The sequence below is a fragment of the Dromaius novaehollandiae genome, chromosome 13, assembly GCF_036370855.1.
Source record: "Dromaius novaehollandiae isolate bDroNov1 chromosome 13, bDroNov1.hap1, whole genome shotgun sequence".
NCBI lineage: Eukaryota > Metazoa > Chordata > Aves > Casuariiformes > Dromaiidae > Dromaius > Dromaius novaehollandiae.
In genome coordinates, this window is record NC_088110.1 from 9,469,312 (window position 1) to 9,488,728 (window position 19,417).

A 19,417-nucleotide genomic window follows, 5' to 3' on the forward strand; every position below is an offset into this window, starting at 1 on the left:
GACCTTTAGGAAAAACCGTGTTAACATAGTGAAAGGCCTGGAGGCCTAAGCTTAACCTCTCCATGCTCAGGGAAAAGAGCTCCATTAATGAGTTGGGAAAAATTAGGCTGTCCTGCTTACAAAATGTTCTCTTTTTTTTCCTCTACATGAATGAGTTTGTATCTGCTGATAACCCATTTCTTTCCAAGGGTTTCAGGTTTAGGATTCCCTTTGATGCTAGATGCACTGCTGGGAACAGTAAACCACTTGAACTTTGATGGAGCTACAGTTATTCCCTATAGTCAGCAATTCCATTGCTTCCTCCAGAACTCTTTATCTGTGTCACTGTTTCATTTTAGGTAGGTTACTCCCTTAATCTTTTTTGATTTAACTCATGTTAGTTAGGAAAGTTACAAATCAGATAGCCTGAGAGGCATGCAATATTATAATATAAAATATATATAATTTCCTCATTCTCTGTAACATATGTGACTAAAATTAGATCAAGCACCGCAACAACAATCTTTTCCTTTTGTCTGCTGTTACTGTCAGCAGTTGTGCCTCATGTCTATGCAGTTACTAGCAAGATAGCAGCAGTGGTAGCCTCAGAGAGAGTCACAAGAACATAGAAACGTGTGTCTAGCCCAGGGTTAAGGGTTTCTTGGTCTCAGTAAATGTTGGTGCCAATGTATCTGAAGATTTCAGCCTGTCTGGAGCATTAAATGGTTATACTGGACAGCTTAGTCTAGTAATGGTAACCTAAGCTACAAGCAGCAGGGAGGTATTTGTGCTGTGCTTTGCTTAGAGCAGCGTTCAATGCCTGTGACATTGGCTGACAGTGACTGATTAAGATACAGGTGCTGTGGTGCTGTCAGAAAAGAAGAAAGAGGACTCCGAGTGCTGTTGTTGCTCCCGGATCTCCAGCAGAGCAGCAACCAGACCCCAGTGCAGAGCAGCATCGTGCTCTACCACCTTTTCAGAGAATTACTGCCTAGCCAACCCAAAAGCAGTTAGGAACATACCTTTTTTTTTTTCTTTTCTTTTTTTCTTTTTCTTTTTTTTTAACACAGCCTGTCCCCTCCACACAGAGTCCAAAGACTATCTATTATAGGTGATTGAATCCTCATGCCTGGGGAGAGGACTGTGATAGGCAAGAAGAGATTAGGGAGCTGTGAGAAGGACAAAAATATGAACTCTGTAATGAATCTTATCAGGAAACTGTTTGGAAGGCTATCACTGCAGCAGCTAAGACCAGGAACTAATGGGGAGAGAAGCTGAGCTACCTACTTCTGCTTTGGGGAAATGACTTCACAAGAGCAACAGTACATTCTGGCACTTCTACAAATGCTGCAAATAGAGATTAGTCTTCATTTTCCTTGGCTTTAACTTGCAATCTCTAAGAAGCATGCATTCAAAATTCTTCCTTGAACCCATTTTTCTGGGCATCCAAAAGCTCATGCTGTTAATGTGCATAGTGAAAAGGATTGCTTTGCTAGGTTCATACATTTATTATGCATGCTGGTTAGGGCAAGACTTTTTAGTTTTACTTAGCTTAATTCTTAGGGACTTTTCCCAGTACAGTACGTGGCTTCTCGCCATGTACTTTTTCATCCCATCTTTGCAAGTGATGAAATAATCATTTCCCTCCTCTGTGAGGGCCATGCTGAAGCCCTCAGAAAGAGTCAGATATGTCCATCAAGGATATCCAGACTTAGGGACACTTTTCAGCTCAGACCTACATTTTTGGCCTGTTAGGGTCAATTCTTCTTTCACAGCCTGTGCAGGCAGGAATGCAGGCAGGAATGCAGGCAGGAAAAAAAAAATCTGCATTCTCTTCAGAAATCCAAAATCTCTTCAGACCTGTGATTCTCCTTCTCATTTTTGTACCAAGCCAGGTGTCTTTCTGTCTTCTGTGCAGTGCAAGAAATGTATTTGTCCTCCATGAAGCAGGGGCCAGAGGAAACTGGAAGGACTCTGCTTCTCCTGGTAGGAGGCACACGGGCTTCCAGGAGCCTCAGTTCTCCAGGCCAACCTGTCTGTTTTCATCTCAGCTTTCTTAATAAACATTTATCGGGCAATTCACGTTTTCCCTCCTGCTCTGTCTAACAGAGCTGATTATTGCTAGGGTCAGGTGGTTACATGAGCTAATTAATATTCACAGGCAGCAGTAGGAAATAAGTACAAGCCCCATCTCCTCAGCTTTAATTACAATATCAGTGCTATCAAATTCCATGTGGATACACCTCCCACATCAGCTCCGAACAATTGCAGACATGTATACTAACAGGATCCACAACGTCTTTAACTCATGATCTGCTGTCATTACAATATAATTACTCTAATGTATCTTTACTGTGCCAAAGCTAATAACCATGGAGTATACCATGTAATTATAGGATAGAGATGTTAATATGAGCTATCAGCTTACAGTGACTTGCAGCATTTCTTCTAGTGCCATTATTTAACATATGTAGGCAACCTAACTCTGCTGTCTTTTCTACATTGACTTCTTGAAATAGTTGTGCTGTTCTAGCACTGAAATCCACCCCCCCCCCCCCCGGGTGGCACTGAATCCCCAGTGCAAGTACAGCATAAAAGTCAATAATGCGGCAAGAAATTGGCCCACCTTTGTTGGCCCCATGGATATAGAAAAAGACTAGAAGGCGGCAAGTCAGGGAAGAACAGCTGCAGTTTGCACCTTGCCAAGCTATGGGTGAGGGGCTGGCCCTTGTGTTGGCCTTGCTTAGAAGTTAAGAGAGATTTGAAGAAAAATGCAGTATTGGCTAATTAAGCTAGGGAATACTGCTTCATTAAGTGCTGATGGAGGTCAAGTACAAAGGTCAGCTACTTAGGCTAGTTAGGGAGAAGGGGGTAGGCTTCAAAGTGTCTTTGTGTCGAACAGAGTGTGTTTGTATTTCACAAGAGGTAAAGGATGAGACAGTGGAAGAATTCAAAAGGGGAATTTGTTCTCGACTTTCTACAATGGTAGAAATAAGAGACTAAAATCATCTTTATGGCTTGTCACTTGACAAAGTGCACATTTTAAAGAGTCAAAAGGGGGTGAATTTTCAGAAATAGGCAAGGATTTACATTTGAAACTGGGTGCCTGACTCCCTCGTTATTAGGTCTAGACATAACTCACATTGCATTAGGCAATATATTCCTGTGTCTTTCCAGGGATTTATAAAAACACCTTAGTACATCAGTTTCATCATGTGCTTTTACATTTTTTTTTTAATTGCAATCATTTAAAACTGTGTAATAGTGTGTCTATTTGATACATCTGGCTATCTATGTGATAATCTTAATAATCATTGCAATTAACATGTTATCAAGACTTCAAAAGGGGAACTAAATAGGAATGGCATACTTTGTTGACTGTCCAACTTGTAATTGGTGTTTAACCAATGCAGAAAGATATACAAAAAGAAACTTGTATTTTGGTTTTCAGAAAACTACTAAGATAGGAAAACGCAAGCCAGAGGATATACAGAGTTTTAGGGAAGAAGCAGTCCTTCACTGATGTGCAATGGCCCTTCTTAACTCTGTGAGAGGTAAAGCGTGGGAAAGTGTTTCTTGGAGCAGTACTTCATCTATTGGAAGAAATCTTTCAAATGGAAATGGAAATTAAGAGCTGCCAGGGTGATTTTCATCTGCATGTATTACCTGTCATATTTATACTGTATGTGTTTGTTGATGTTCTGTAATATGCTGGTGAGTTAGGTTGTTTTTTGTTTTTATTTTTTTTGCAAATTAACTGTTTTGTGTCCCAGATTCTCATACAAGGATCATAAATATGTGGTGAAAGCAATAACCATCACACTCAACAGCATGAATTCTTTTCCCAAACATCTTGCTCTGTTCTTGGAGAGGACTCAAGGAAACAAACAAAAATAACTCCAAAGCAACTTTAAAATGAGTTTTTTCAGCATCGGCTAGCTAGGATTTTCTGTAAGGACATGCAATAGACAGTTCCTGAACCAAACTCCTTCCATCACAGTAATTTTGCATCTAAACCTGTATGAGTTCGCCTTTAGGGATAGCTCCCTGGCTGATCCCAGCTGCAGAGACCTGGGGATAATGCTGTTTTCTAAGTCTGCTAGAAGCTAGCACATAATTCTGAGTGTTGGAACCCAGGATTTGGTTCATTATTTAGAGCACATATATGAGAATAAGGGCAATATGTCCAGTTCACACAGAGAACTAGACTGAGAGGCTTTGGGAATTCTGGATAGGGCTTGTGGTTACACGGGGCATCATCTCTAGCTTTAACAAAGGATCCCTGATCCTAGGGCAGAAGGCAGGAAGTTCCAGAACAGAAAAGGGAAATATTGTTCTATTTTAACATCACACTGGCATTGTCAGATGATTCATAGGCTCTGGAGAACACAGACATCACCAGCTCAGCACTTCTATGTACCAATCACCATTTGTCATATGTGAGTACTTCCCACAGTCCTAAAAAAGGATTTGTTTTCTGTATTATCTGCAGGAAATGTAACAAACTTCATACTGAACAGCAAAATAAAAACAGCACTTGATTGTTTTATGGAATATTTGCCTATTTACTTGGGAAAACTGCACATTAGGATTTTTTTTAAAATCTAATAAAAAGACCCCCACAGCTGTCTTCTTTTCAGAGAAAAGCTGTCAACATCCAGTATCATTTTGTGCATATTGAGTAAAGTACTTGAAAGTCCCAGTTCCATTTTAATATGTGAGATGCTCTCCTATTTGTATGCAGCTGGAGAGAGTAGTTTTATCCTAATTTAGGAAAGCCGTATGATGGATTTCTTGCTTTAAACAAATACCATCTCAAACTTTTCTTTTTTCTCTCTCTTTCCCCCAGCATACACCTTTCCTCTGTTGTTAGGCACCAGTGTGCTCAAATCTGCACATAGTCTTGACATCTCATTCGTTGTACAAAAAATGATGCTTGCACCATTTCTTTTTTTTATCTCCTTGTGCATTATCTGCTGAAATAATTCCCGGATTAACTGTTTATTAATATAATTTTTGCAAAACAATTGGTGGGGAAATTTCATTGCACAGCCTTGAATAAGGCCTTCACTGTCCTTTTCTGAATTTTCTGATTCCAGGGATTGATGGGTCTACTCCTGGCCAATGCTCTCTGATCCAGATCCTGCAACCTCTTTACCATATAGGACTGGTCCTATTGCAACCAGAAGGCTAGTGCTGGATGCTCAGTACTGATTCTTTCCTATGTGTGAGTATGAAATTCATTTGCATTCGGGGGTACTGCAGAGCAAGGGTGCCTTGTGCATGGATCCCAGGTCTGTCTTCCTACAAATGACCTGTAAATGCAACTTTTGCATGCCAAGAGTGCAGGGTTGCACCTAGTCTGTGTGCAGGGACATAACAAGGGACAAGATACCAACCTGCAGCCTTGGCTGCCTTGGCTTTTAAGTAGATGTTGCATATAGGTGCGCACTCTCTCTCTCTCTCTCTCTCTCTCTCTCTCTCTCTCTCTATATATATATATATATATACTTATTCTTGATTTTTAATAAAATTCACTCATAACTGATTTATAATGAATTACTACAATTCTTGATTTTTTATTAAATTTGTATTTCGATATAGTAATTATTCTAATTTATCACACCAAGAGCAAATGTAATCCTAATTATATGCATGCCAGAGAACATTGATCTAAAGTGCTGTTAGCTTTCTTCCATGCCCACACTGGACAGAAGACAAACCATTTCCTAGTACTACTCAGAAGTGCTTGGTCCTTCCACAGCTATTAACTCTGATGCAATGAAACACTGTTGGTAGCAGGCAGCATCTTTAACATCCACAACTACATAATATTTTCAGTGTTTCCGTCAAGAGGAACGATTATAGCTGTGGAGGCACTGGGAGATTTAGTGTTACTGAGTCACAAAGCTTTGAACTCTGCACACACCCTCATTGAACATACTGTACATATCCCTCATCACATCTTCACACTATAAAACAGAGATGGTCATGGTTAAAAAGCAAGATTTCTGAAGGTTACAGAACATATAACAGCTCCAGTGTTGTACTACCACATATACTACCACTATGCTATATACTACCAAGAATCAAGTGCCAAACATTGTCAGCTCCCACTCTGGATATGCCAGTTTTCACAGACTGAAAAGGACTAGCTCAAATAAGCTCAGGTGGTAAACTTCCAAGGAGGAAACAAGTTTGTAGTGATACTAGCAACTCAGTGTAAAGGACTTGGTCCAAGGAGTGAGCACTGAATAATTCCCCAGACAGAATGTATCATCTGGCTCAAATTCAGGATCTCTTCTCCATGCTTCTGTTCTGAATGAGAATAAAAAAAATAAAATTTTCAAAATTTCCTATGGAATTAAAATTCTGAAAGTTTTACTTTGGAAAAATTATGTTATTTTGGTGCTGATTATTTTGCCTGAAACAAATGGAGCCAACTGTGCAAATCCCAGATAAGCCTGGGAAACATCCCATTATGAAAGCAGCAGATGTGAGAGGCTCAGGGCTCCTGGGGTTGCTTGTTTCTCACCAGTCGATAGAGTAGGAAGCTCAGAAATATGGAGATCCCCACCTTAACCAGCCTTCTTGGTGCCTGCAGCACCAAAGCACAGAGCCTCTACCAAGCAAGTTTTCCTGTGGCTGCCAGCCTTTCCCCTCCATGGGCTGGAGTGGGGGCAGTCGTTAAGGTGTCCAGTTCCATTGTTGTGGAGAGAGGAAGCAAAGCTACATGAGCCCCCACTTGACCTCCGAAACTCAAGGTTTCCTGCTTTAGCACAGACATGAGGAAGGTCTGTGAGCTCTGGTTCAGCTGCAGGAGCGTGGGAGTCCTGGCGTCTTGGAGTCTGAGGAAGCCCCTGCGAAAGGTCCGCTGCAGAGCAGTGGAAGAGGGAAACCTACCTGTGTTCTGGCAAAAAAATATTGAGCCAGAGAAATTTCCGAGAAATATTTTTGTTTTCAGTAACTCAGCATTTTCTGATGAAAGATTGCTTACTGGAAAATTTGTGCCTATTTCCAGCTGAGAGGACATTATTCTGATGGACACATTTTGGATGAAATGAGGGAATGTTAAGTTTGGTTTTCTTGCCAAATTCTGTCCTGGTAGATAATTTCCTCCTTATTTCAATCCACCTCACAATGTTAACAGAGTGCAGCTTTTTTAGCTCTCATTCTGTTTTGCGGCCCTTGTGCTGTTAAATATTTTCTGTGCTTCATCTCCTGCATAGCTGCATTTCTCTTGAGTTCAGTGGTATGTTAGAGAGTACGATATCTTTGTATATGTGAGAGAGAGCTTTGGGGTTTGTAAAATCATTCAGGTTACTGCAGAATCATCAGTGCTACATGAAGGATTATTTTTAGTAGCTGAGAAGTTTTTGCATAGCATGGTGTAATTCCACACATAATGTGACTACTACTCTGTATGTCAAATTATTTTATGCCATTTTGGTGCATGACTGCACTACAGAGTAGCTGTTGTATTTTTCTAGCTCCTCAGGAATATTTATTAGTATGGCAATGATACTACATGGACTCCAGCTAAGACCCAGGCCCCCATTGTGCTAGGCACTATAGCAACAGACAGTAAAAGGCAGTCCTTGCTCCTAAAGACCTTTCTATCTAAACAGACAAGACGGTGCCAGAGATTTATCTTTTTCTTCAGTTCGTAATTGCTGCAAAACACCAACTTTGATGGTACTGAGAAATACAATGAATAGACTGTGATGATACCAGCTGTGGGATGAACCTGCATATGTAGTGAGACACCCCAAGCCAGTAAAAAAACATGGGTGAAATCCTGAGCCCATTGAAGTAATGTCAGAACTCCTACTGATTTCAGTGGGAGCCAGCATTTCCCCTCTTTGTTCCTATTTCACCACGTGCATGTCTATATGGCATGAGGAAGTGTCATATATTGAGATTTCCGAATTAGCTTGGATACTAAATGCAGAACTGCAGTATTGACATATTGTTCTTATCAGATTAATAAACCCAAACAGTGCTCTGTGCTATTGCTGTTAGATTGCTTCTAGTACTCACTCAGAGCCAGCCCACTGGTATTTCTGTGTGATATTGCATGGTGCCATGTAGACACAGCCACAGCTCTGTTGTAGCTGTGGGGTTTTTCTGCAGAACTGTATGGGAACAAGTTTTAGGCAGTGGGTTCACAAGCTGCCTAGCTTCACCAGTCTATCACAAAATTACTACTGATGGTAAGCCACAGATTTAATTATGGTCTACAATACTTCATGATCTACAATACTTCATGATCTCTCTCTCCATTAGGCAACAGTGCAGGGGCTATTCAGATGACACTGAATTCCCTTAACCTACTGTATTTCTTGCCACAAAGCCTTTCTCCAAGGAGTAGAGACTAAAAATGTTGCTGAGGTAGAGCTTATAAATAGAAGCATCTCATATTCTGATACTGGTGATCTTGCCATGTTCTACATAATTATTTACTTACATTGCATGGTTCCCCAGCCCTAACAGAAAACTCAGGTAACTTTTTTTATTAGCTTTTGTAACGGATATAATGGACATTAAGGCAGAGATAATCATGACTTGATAAATTCCAGGTCTGTTTCCAGAGTATTCTGACTAGGAAGGTAATATAAAAGAGGTTTGAGTGCTCATTTTGCACCTCTGAGTTTATTATAAGATTAACAGTCTTTATTATTTTGCAGAACAAGCAATAGCACCTCACCAAGTGTCTAATCACCTCAGTCAAAAGACAAATAAGCTTTTACTTAATGTGCTAAAAATATAGTTGAGAAACCTTCGATCTCAAGGTGTGTGATAAAATAGACTGTGTTGACTGAGCAGATCAGCAGCTGCTGCTGTTCAGGCTCCCTCACCCTAACAATGCTTGCCTTTCTCTCTCTCCACCAAATTTAGAGATGATGTCAGTGTAGCCAACCCCAGGAGTTCAAAAATCAGAAGACAAACCAAAATAGAATCACAGGATTGATATCAAAGCCATGGAAGTTATTGAAACTGAAGCGTATGATTTGGGGGGTCAGTCTTTAGATTTTTTAATTCATAGGAGGCAGCCTTTTCCCTTCCAGTTGTCGGCTCAGTTCTCTTGGCTGTCTGATATGCCCTATTTCAGAGTGAGAGGCAACACAGGATAATGGGAAGCACAAAGGATTGGAAGTCTATTTAAGTTTATTTAAAGCTCAATTCTCCACCATATGTAAAGCTCTAATCCTGCAAATACCTTAACTGAATGCTTAACTTGATTCATACAAGCAGCCCCATGGAAACCAGTGGGGGTCCTCTTATACTTAAAGTTTGTCACTTATGTAAGATATTATTGCATCAGAAATGTTAACCTGTGTCACAATATTAAGAATCATCTAAGGATGAAGAGGTCTGTCACTCACTTTCCCTGTGATCTTGCACAAGTCCTGAATCATTCTGTATCTTAGCTTCCTGCTCTTTTAAAAAGGGGGAAAAATATATCTGTACAAACTACGTGGAAGCCTCCAGATAAAATATAATGACATTCAGAAAATTAATAATATTGTATTCTTCTGATGTAAATTGAATCCTAAATAACACAGCTGGAAAGAAGGCTTAAAAATCAATTAAGAATATTTCAAAATTAGATTTCCTAGGAAAATAAAAACCATAGCATTAGGCTTTATCCAGTACACTTCTAGTCTGTCTCAGCAGCCAAGAGGGCTCTTCCTGCTCAGTTGTGAGAAAACCACACTTCTCATTTCACAGACTAGACCTCTTGCAGGGTAAGCAGGATCCTTCTCTGCATGTAGGACTTCCTGGGAGCTAGAATTTCTCAGGCAGAAGTTTAGTGAGTTTTGAACATTTCTTTGTTTTTTGCATAGGCAAAATGCTGAAATTTCTCTGGCTGTTCTGAATGTAAAGTCCAGTTTTTTGGAGGCAGCCATAATGTGTTAAGATGAAACAACTTGTTAGAAAAGCACTCACTTAAAATAATGGGAGGTTTTCATCTTTTATTAAACATTTGAAATGACTAAAAGATACTACCTCAGAGTGGCTTAGTTTAAAGAAGTGAACTGATACATTTTGTTAATTAGACTATTAAAAAACTCATTTAGTTGTAAATAAGTCTAGGTCATTAAATCTTAATGTACAGCGTCAAAGTGAAACTTCAGTCTTCACACTTTCTAGTAATGTTAATTCATGACCCTAAAAATTAATTAAAACAGAATTAACATCAAAGAACTTACTTTCCCCCTCCCTTTTTTAAGGAGCAGAAGTATATTGGAAGTAATAAAAAGTGTCATTCCTGCTCAGTCCTCCTCTTATACAATGTCTCTGCCTATAAGACTGTTGAAACTGAGCTGTCTAACATCAATGCTCTGGTTATCAGGTGTTTTTTGTGAATATTTTGAAAACACAGTAGAAGATAGCTAACAGTGACAACCAGTGATGTTGTCAGAAAGTTTCATGGGAACAGGAACAGGCTATTTCAGTGAAATCATATATTGTGAATTAAAGGCATAATAAGGCATATTAATGAGTCAAAAATCTAATCAGGCACAGCTGAAAAGGCAGGGCTAAAATTTGTCTCTTCTTAAGGCTTTTGATGATTACCACCATAAAGTTATATTTTCAATTGCTCTTAACTTTACAAAACAGGAACTATTTGGATTGAAAGTTTCCAGGAAATCCAGGCCGTTTCCAGGAATCTCAGGCTGTTTTTAGAAAATTTCAGCTGACATAGTTCAGCCATTTCCATGAACAAGGAAAAGCTGCCCCATTTGATTACACAGGGATAAAAGGGTGTCTAGGGACTGAAGACAGAATTTAGAGAAACTGAAAATCAGCAGCAGAGTGCAGGAGAGGCTGGAGCTGACTGGTCAAGAAGATAGACACTTCCTGAGAAGCCTGTGGCTAATGGATAACTAAAAAGAGTGAGACTGGAATGAAGGCAGAGGAGGGCAGTGTAATGATGGGCAAGAATCAATACTGAAAAAGACCACAGGGAAGAGGAGAGAGGGACTCAACCATAGCCAAATGGGTGAAACGGTCCGTGCCTGGCAGAGCTCACGCCAGACTTAAGAACAAATCCCGAGGACATCAGAATTGCAACACCAGTGTAAGAGCAAGCTGTAATTACCATATATTTCCATATGTACAGCATATGTTACATATCAAAATTAAAATCATCTACAGTATAATAATTAGTGAAGATTCTTTTCTTTCCTACATCCTTTAATGAAAAGTCAAAAAGTCCTTTCCTTTTCAGGTGCCTAAAATCAAGAGGATGCAGAAATGTCTGTTCTGTGTAGTGCTAGCCAGGCTTGCAATGCTGACACAACACAATGGAAGAAAGAAAGAAGAGTGAAAATCACATGAAGACTATGGACGAGGGAAGATCTTAAGGTGGTAGCAGTGATATAAGGTCAACTATAATGAATAACTCAGTGGCAGAATGAAGGAAGAATTATACCAACTCCCACCAGCAGGGATGCTGCCCAGCATTCTCAGGGACATTCCCAGGGATGTTCTCAGACTCCAACATGTGACTACATTTGGTTCCTTTTAGTGACTTGTTGACACATGGACACATAAAAAAGAAGGGACTTTTAAAATATTTACATTGTTTTTAGTCTTCCTGATTCACTCAGCATGCTATACCAACAAAGAAAGGACCTTATGCTTCTGTTATATTCAGAATGAATGCTCCTTGGTAGATAATCTTCCCACAGCAAGAAGACTGAGAAGAAGCTTTTCACTGATGGGCTGTATAAGATAGGTAGTTTTTCTTGCACAGGTATGGTGTATGTATGTAAATTGTTCGTGATTATATATGAAGCCATATTACAGTTACACAAGAGAAGCAATTGTTCACACTGTACGTGTTCCTATGAAGTGTGTGACACACACAAAATCAAGCATGACACAAGAAAATTCATCAAAGAATATTTAAAGATACCTTAGGGAGCCAGTGAGTTTTCTGATGGCTCTACAAAAGGAAGACTAATTGCTTATGCATAATGCAACTGTTTTAGAAGGTTTTATTTCCATCAGTGCTTTTACTTTTTTCTTTGGTAAATATTTAATATAGTCTACTTAGAGAAACTGATAATAAAAATCAGGTAGTTAAAGATTAATCAATCACAAATAATTGAATGGTTTGAATATATTCAGGTTTCTTCTTAGCTGTGCTTACTTGTTCATACTGATTTCCTGTTATGGCAGTAATGCATAGGAGTTCTTATCCCACCAGGATGGCAACAGAAATGGATAATAATAGAAGATTTTTCTGTAAAGAGTTTACACCCTTTTTAAAGACTTAAAATTGAGAATAAACTAATTATATTAAATAATAGGTTAAAACTACTAATAATTCTTTTGGAAAACATAGTCAATTTTTTTTATATTAAACAGATTTGGTTTTACTGGAACATGAGAATTTCCTGTGAAATGGTATATACACCATATCCAGCTGAATGTGTTCTCAGTGAGACCAGCAAAATCAATGGAGTTAATTGAGTGATAAAGCACATAAAGTGGTGAGATCATGAGTTGAACACACCCATGGAGAATTAAGAGGTACAAGCTATAGCTGAATGACAGTTACCCCAGGTAATTGAAATAGCTCATGTTAACATGAATTATCTGTTTGTAATTACAGAAAAGGCTATTAATGATAACAGAACAAATATGTAATTTTCTGTTTAGAGATTACATATTTCCTGGTGTTCATTTACTTTTAGGAAAGTCTGAAAACTTTCTAGAACTATTGCTGTCCTGGAAATTCTCTTACTTAGTTTTGGAAAATGTGTAGAAAGAACTAAGTAAATGCTTCTTTCCGTCACGACTTAGCCAATTATCTGTTAGAGGTATGTGAGAGACAGGCTGCAGTCAGTATTCTGATATGGTCAAATTTGAAAGTGCTTGATGCTTTCTTATGTGGCTTTTTGACAGATTGTACTAGATGTATGAAAGCCCGTATGGAGTTTGCTGTAATCGTGCTTTACTATCTATCAAAAAGAATCTTTAGCTAAGGTGATTTACTTTCTTGTTAAGCTCAAAACAAGTGATCTTATTACTGATCTGTTTACACATTGAGTTCAAGCTTCTTCTTACTTACAACACTGTGGAGCACTTAAATTGAAATTTTTTGTTATCCAGGGTAGCTGAGATTGACAGTGTTTCACTAGTATAAGCAAGAGAAGAACGAGATTATTCTTTGCCAACTATATGACTATGGAGCACCATTCTAATATTTCTAACTCTCTTACCACTTCACTATTGAAATACTGACAGGATTTGTAATACTACTAGGCCTTGATGCCAAGAGCAATTCTTTTAAAGTGTGTGACACTAAATATAGAATCTGGCAAATGATGCCTTCAGTTAGAAAGTATTAATGTGACAGAACCTTTTACAGAGAACGTCTTGACCAAAAAGTGACGAAAGAGGAAATAGTGCTTGAACCTCTGTAACATAGCACTGTGACTGAAAAATCTCCACTGAAAAGGCCTTCGTGGTGCAATAATTGTTCTCACTTTCATTTATAGTACTGTAAATTCCAGGGAATCATTGAAATCAATAGGAACTACAGCCATAGAAGTTAGGTGTCATATGAATAAAAAAGTTGTAAGATGCTTTTATTGGGTCACAAAGCTCCGCTCCATAATTTTGTTTTGGTTCTAACATTTGTCAGCTCTGCTTGTCCAAACTAACTCTTAAATCAGAAATATTTTCTACAGTTTGGCAGCAATGGGCATTCTGGATTGGGTATTCACAGAGCAACTTATACAGCATTTGTCATAATGGGTCCATCTACTATTCTACAGCTCCTCTCATGGTTTATGTCTCTAGTTTATATACCCATAAAACATCTAACTGACTATGAAATGACAGTGAGAAAAAGAAAGAAGTGTTCCCTCTTCATCATATTTCTCTGACACATGAGATTTGATCATCTGTATTATCACAGCTACAAATAGTATTAGCGAACATAAATTATCCAGCCCCATTACATATAGACACATTATCTGTCTTTATGCCATTGAAAATTCCATGGACCAACTATTTTCTGCATAAGATATTTTCTTTTATTCATTCTAAATGCACTGGCCCTTAATTTCATGAGGCATTTCTTTCACTTGTGTGCAATGCAAAAAAAGGAAGCACTGTTAGAACGTCATTGCCCCCATCAGTATTCCCAGTATTGAATCGTTTTTCCTTTGCTGCTTCTTCTTTCCAAACAAAACCGTTTGAGGATTAGAACCTCAGTGGTGTGAACTGGTAAATGATCCAAAGCAATGTCAATTTATACCTTTTGAATCTTTATAGTCTTTGAAGTCTTTTATATATAAATGTTATTGTACATCTCACTACCTTTGTTTTAATATGTAAATCTTACTGTACATCTCACTACCTTTGTTGCCTTTATATGAGCTTTCATGGAAGCCAGTCTATATTTCAGTTGTCTCAATCAAAATTTGGAACAACTGTTCTGGAAAAGAGAAACACAATTCTGAAAAAGCATCACTGTCATATCATCATGACATCATAGAATAAGAGCTAAAATAAATGAGAACTTACAGACTTTTAGTTATTACACTGATTTCACTAGAAACTGCTTTATTGTTTGGTTAAAGAATACTCCATGGAGGCACAATGTTATTTTTATGGGGTTTGGTCCCTTTGGAAATAATTTGATCTGATAATAATTTATGATCTCTAAAAATACATCTGCAATTGCGCTCCAGTTTTCTATTGTAATGCTGCAGATTGATGGAATAACATTAATACTGATGAAATTGATAATGTTTTATGTAATTATTGCTTCACTAATCACTATACTTTCCACTGCTATCTGTGCACGAGATCATTAATATGGTATATGTGTAAACATTAAGCTTAATGGAGTTAAACGATAGTACGGAAAGGCAGGATGGCTAATTAATGATCAACCAAACAATTAGTACTCTTTCTTACTAATTCGCAAGCTGTTCTATGAGGCACTTCAGCTTTGCAGAACAGAATTCAGTGCATCGCTTAATTATAAATAAGCTAAACAGTTGTAAAATTACAGATCACTTTTTTAACCTCCTGCTACTATAGACTGTTTTTAAGCTTCTCAGGAAGATTTTCTCTGGTCAAAAGAAAATGTAATTCAAATAATAGCTTTTCTACTACCTTTACTGGTTGCTTTTAAGTGAACATTTGACTGATGGGACCTAGTCAAGTTTTACATTTAAGAGACACTTAATGAAAAAGTAGATCAGTCTTAAATGGTCCTTAATTGGTTTCTGTGATAGGTCTGTATTGGTACTTAGCACAGGATTGAATTTCACACTAAAGGCTTATTTCTACTAACCCTTAACTCATGCTGAGTATCTTTTTCTCCCTTTTCTCACAGTCTCATTGATTTTGTACAGAGTAATTTTCTTTCTCCATTCTACAATTCTGAATCTTTTTTATAAAACAACAAAATAATTTTTATTGGCCATTTAAATCCTTGAACTGAGTAAATTCATTCTATCTTTCTTTACTCTCCTTTGTAATCTATGTGGCAAGCCATAAAATGCATCCATATGACTTAAAAATATTACATTCACTGCTTTCATTCTGTATATAAACTTTAAAATAATACCCTGCGCCCTCTCAAATGAAATTCCAAGATTTCCCAGAACTGTGAAATCAGTGCAAGATCTCCAAAGGTTCTTCTATTAATTTCACTGTCTTCGGGCTATATCAACCCATTTTGTTTGCACTGCAGTTTTAGTACGACATCGTATTAGTGTCTCTCGATTTTTCAGGATAGTTCTCTAGACTATTCCAGTTACTACTGCCCTTAATCTACTACATACTACTGTAGTATTTGGGGGATAATAAAAATTTCAGCCAAAGTATTATTCTACAAAACCTAAAGTCAAGGCATATTGTTCAAGATATTTCAACAAATACTCTCTTGCGGCAAAACTCAAAGACTTTTTAGTCTGTCTGGCCTGATCTTTGCTATATCACAGGTCGGTAGAACTGCTCTTTTGAATTTAACAAATAGTTTCTGTATGAAATTTTTATTTTTCTAGTGGTAAAGAACAGTATTTCAGTTAATAAATTATAATTTATAATCCTAAGGGCAAGAACAACATCTTCTCGAGCATCTGTACCTTCAAGACATAGACTGGAACTTTAAAGCAGAGATAAACAAGGTATAATATGTAGAAAATCCATGTTTAGAACCATTTTTAAAATTCTTCATTGAAGATCTTATAGACCCCTATGTGATATCACATACTTGGTCTGAAGGGAGATGCTATAATGCTATAATTGCTATAATGATCCCCAGGACAGGCATTTCCCATGTGTTTGACAGTATCATCAAAAGAAGCCTGGCCATTACTTCTTACGGCTTGACCTAATGTGCCACAGTAGGTGTTTGACATTACTGAACAAATGGTCACATCACAGGCAAGCCAGACTGAAGCAAAGTCATCTCCTCTTGACCAGAAGTCAGGGAAGTTGCAATGCAGAGACTGTGCATCAGTGAAGGACACTTGAAAAGGCAGAAAGGAAACAGTGAAAACAAGGAAAGGAGAGCCTAATATGAGACAAAAAATAGAAACTGCTACTGAAATATCAAGAAGTGCTCTGCTCTTACACACATACTTGACATATATTCTTTCTAAACCCATTGAGATAAGGGAGAAATGTGTATTTTAAACACTGTGTGGTTGTGAAATGCTTGAGATGGTTCAGTCCTGTCACAGCAAGGAAGACTAATCATGTCGCACAGAATCTAAAACAACCAGTGTCCCAAACAACGAATGCATTGAAAGAGAATTCCATGGCAAAAGTGGCACTTTGCAAGGTGTCACTAACTGCCATCTCCCCCATTATAACACAAGACGATGTCTCTAACTGAAATATTTATTTGGTGGTCCATCCATTCAACAACTGACTTGCAAATTGCCTTGACTAATCAATACCAAGAACCTAATGAATTAAATATAAGACATTTTTATAATTTTGGAGTTTCACATATGGTTAGCATTTAAATATCCTATTGTCCTAATGATCCTTTCATTCATTGTTTTTCATTAACTGCAAGTGGCTCAATACTTTTCATTACCTAGAAAAATCTAATATCATTTTTAGAGCTTTGGAAAACAGTGCTGGCTCTCTAAATAGACAAAGCAGGAAATAAAACACTGAGATGTCTGATGGCCTATAAGAGCTTACACAACTTCATCATCTATTGGATTTCATTACTGTGGGTGATACTGAGCAATCCAGGGCAAGTCATATCTCTCTAACCCTGAAAAGTTTTGATGGCATTTCTCTGGGCTCTAGGCACTGCAGTCCTCAGGAGTCCCAGCAGATTTGGCCAGATAATGACTACCATGATTAAAATCAAAGCATTTGATTATAGTATTCAAAATAATTCCATGAGATATATTAGGCATAACATATCAGGCATATATTCAAGGCACCTGGAGAGAGCTTGCTTTTCCAGTGTCCCTAGGGCATGACTCAACGGGCATCCAAAATACTAGTCATTTTTAAAGTCTTGTCCATAATTTTTAATAATTTATGGGATATTATTCACTCTTTCGAAATACCTCCTATATATTAAGAGGCACAAGTATATTAATGTATTTTTTAAAATGCACTTCACACATACTTTCCACGGACTCCTTCTGCAGGTGTTCCTGCTGAAGAGGGTTGAACTGAAAGACTAAAAATAGCAACAACAAAATTTTGTTCCATAGAATGCCACAAAAAGAAAATAATGCATATGTAATGTAGCAAGAACAAACATGAGGAATAGGATAAGGAACAGTCATCATGTCAGAGACAGCTTTAGGAGAGTGCCTGGCTGCATCTGGAAATACATCAATAAAATATAAATGAATGGATTAAAACCAAAAATTATGTTATGTGCCATTGATTTTCAAGTCAGTGATGGTAACACAGTGATAACTAGAGTTTGAAATGCTTTTCACTGTTTGGGTAAAGTTTAAGCAACTATTTTATGGTCATTCTTCTACTACCTGGTTTGAACAAATTTGATTTCAGTGTGAACCTTGCCACTTGAAATATGCCATAAAGAAAAAGTAGAGAAAGAGTTGAGGAAACAGAAATGCAACGTTTTGGAGAATTGTACCTACTTACTCCAGCAAAATGAATGTGTCATGATTAAATAGTAATGATCACTTTGAACCATTACTGTGTGTGTTCATCTGCCAGCAGAGATTTAAGCTGCTTTCATGTGGCTTAAAGAGCAAATTATTCTGGTGGTTCTATAAGTGCTTTATTTTCCAGATAACTCTATCATATTCTAGGAAAATTAACTCTTCTTAATCTGAATTACAATTTAAAAAAAATCTTGTATGGTTTACTTGATAGAATATAATAGTGTGTTATGTCAAAACCTACTGAGAATTTTTAATTAGTTGATCATTAACTCAGCAGACTTGAATGCCTCAGATAGAGCTGTCAGTGTCTGCTGGGTCAATGCAAATGCTGTGTATGTGCTATAAATCCATAAACTAAAAACCTCTTTGAACCTGCTTATAGCCTGTTAGGAAGGCTGACTAAAATCCCTTTCCTATGGAATCTGAAGTTGATATTTTACTTTTAATTCTTCCCACTGTGCAAAAAAAAAGGAAATCTGAATATTCCCCTAAGAGACTTAAATACAGTGATATGACAGGAGATAGCTGAGGGAATGGATAACTGACTGGAAATTTTCACCTGGTTTAAATTCATCCTGTGTTAAAAGCAACTGAAATTAGGGGAAGTATTAAAAATGTAGGAATACAAAAAGTGTACTCACACTGTGAATATACATTGGCAGTCTTGATAAAAAGGCTTCATTAAAACCTCCCAAGTCACAGTTTGTAGCTATTGACTCTTATTTTGTCATCTACTGAGAAGAGTTTGGCTCTATCATCTTTGCTGCTCCTCTTCAAGTAGCTGCTGGCTGCTATTAGATTGTTCCTCAGCATCTTTGCCAGATTAAACAAGCTCAGCTCCCTCAACCTCTCTTCACAGCTCTGATGCTCAAGGCCCCTAACAATCTTGGCAGCCCTCTGATGGATCCTCTCCAGCCTCTCAACATCTGTCTTAACCTGGAGGGCCTGAAACTAGACATGGTGTTTGAGGTGCAGCCTCACCAGCGCCAAGCAGACAGGGATAATACCATCCCTCAGGTGCTGGCCATGGTCCTCCTAATGTCACCGAGTATGTGATTAGCTTTATTCACAATAAGAGGGCACTGCTAGTTCATGTTCACTCTTGCATACCCTGTAAACCCAAGTCCCTCCCAACAGGGCTGGCTGCTGCTTGGCCTGTACCTAGGCATAGGATTATTCCATTCCACTACAAAACTTTGCCCTTTGTCCTGTTGATCTTTATAAGGCATCTGTTGGTCAAATCCTCAAATTTTTCCATGTTCGTCTGCATTGGAAGCTCTATCAAT

At 38.0% G+C, this 19,417-nt stretch overlaps 2 long non-coding RNA genes across 7 annotated transcripts in view; one reads left to right on the plus strand and one right to left on the minus strand.

Moving 5' to 3' along the window:
* LOC112984398 (uncharacterized) overlaps window positions 1-18,201 on the plus strand; it is a 59,172-nt gene extending 40,971 nt beyond the window's left edge. The window contains exons 8-10 of the long non-coding RNA XR_010391423.1: window positions 3,431-3,621; window positions 5,079-5,206; window positions 11,216-18,201. This is a non-coding gene — a long non-coding RNA (uncharacterized LOC112984398). The remainder of the gene's footprint in view (window positions 1-3,430; window positions 3,622-5,078; window positions 5,207-11,215) is intronic.
* Window positions 1-19,417, minus strand: part of LOC112984399 (uncharacterized) — a 271,769-nt gene that overhangs the window by 16,576 nt on the left and 235,776 nt on the right. The window lies entirely within an intron of this gene.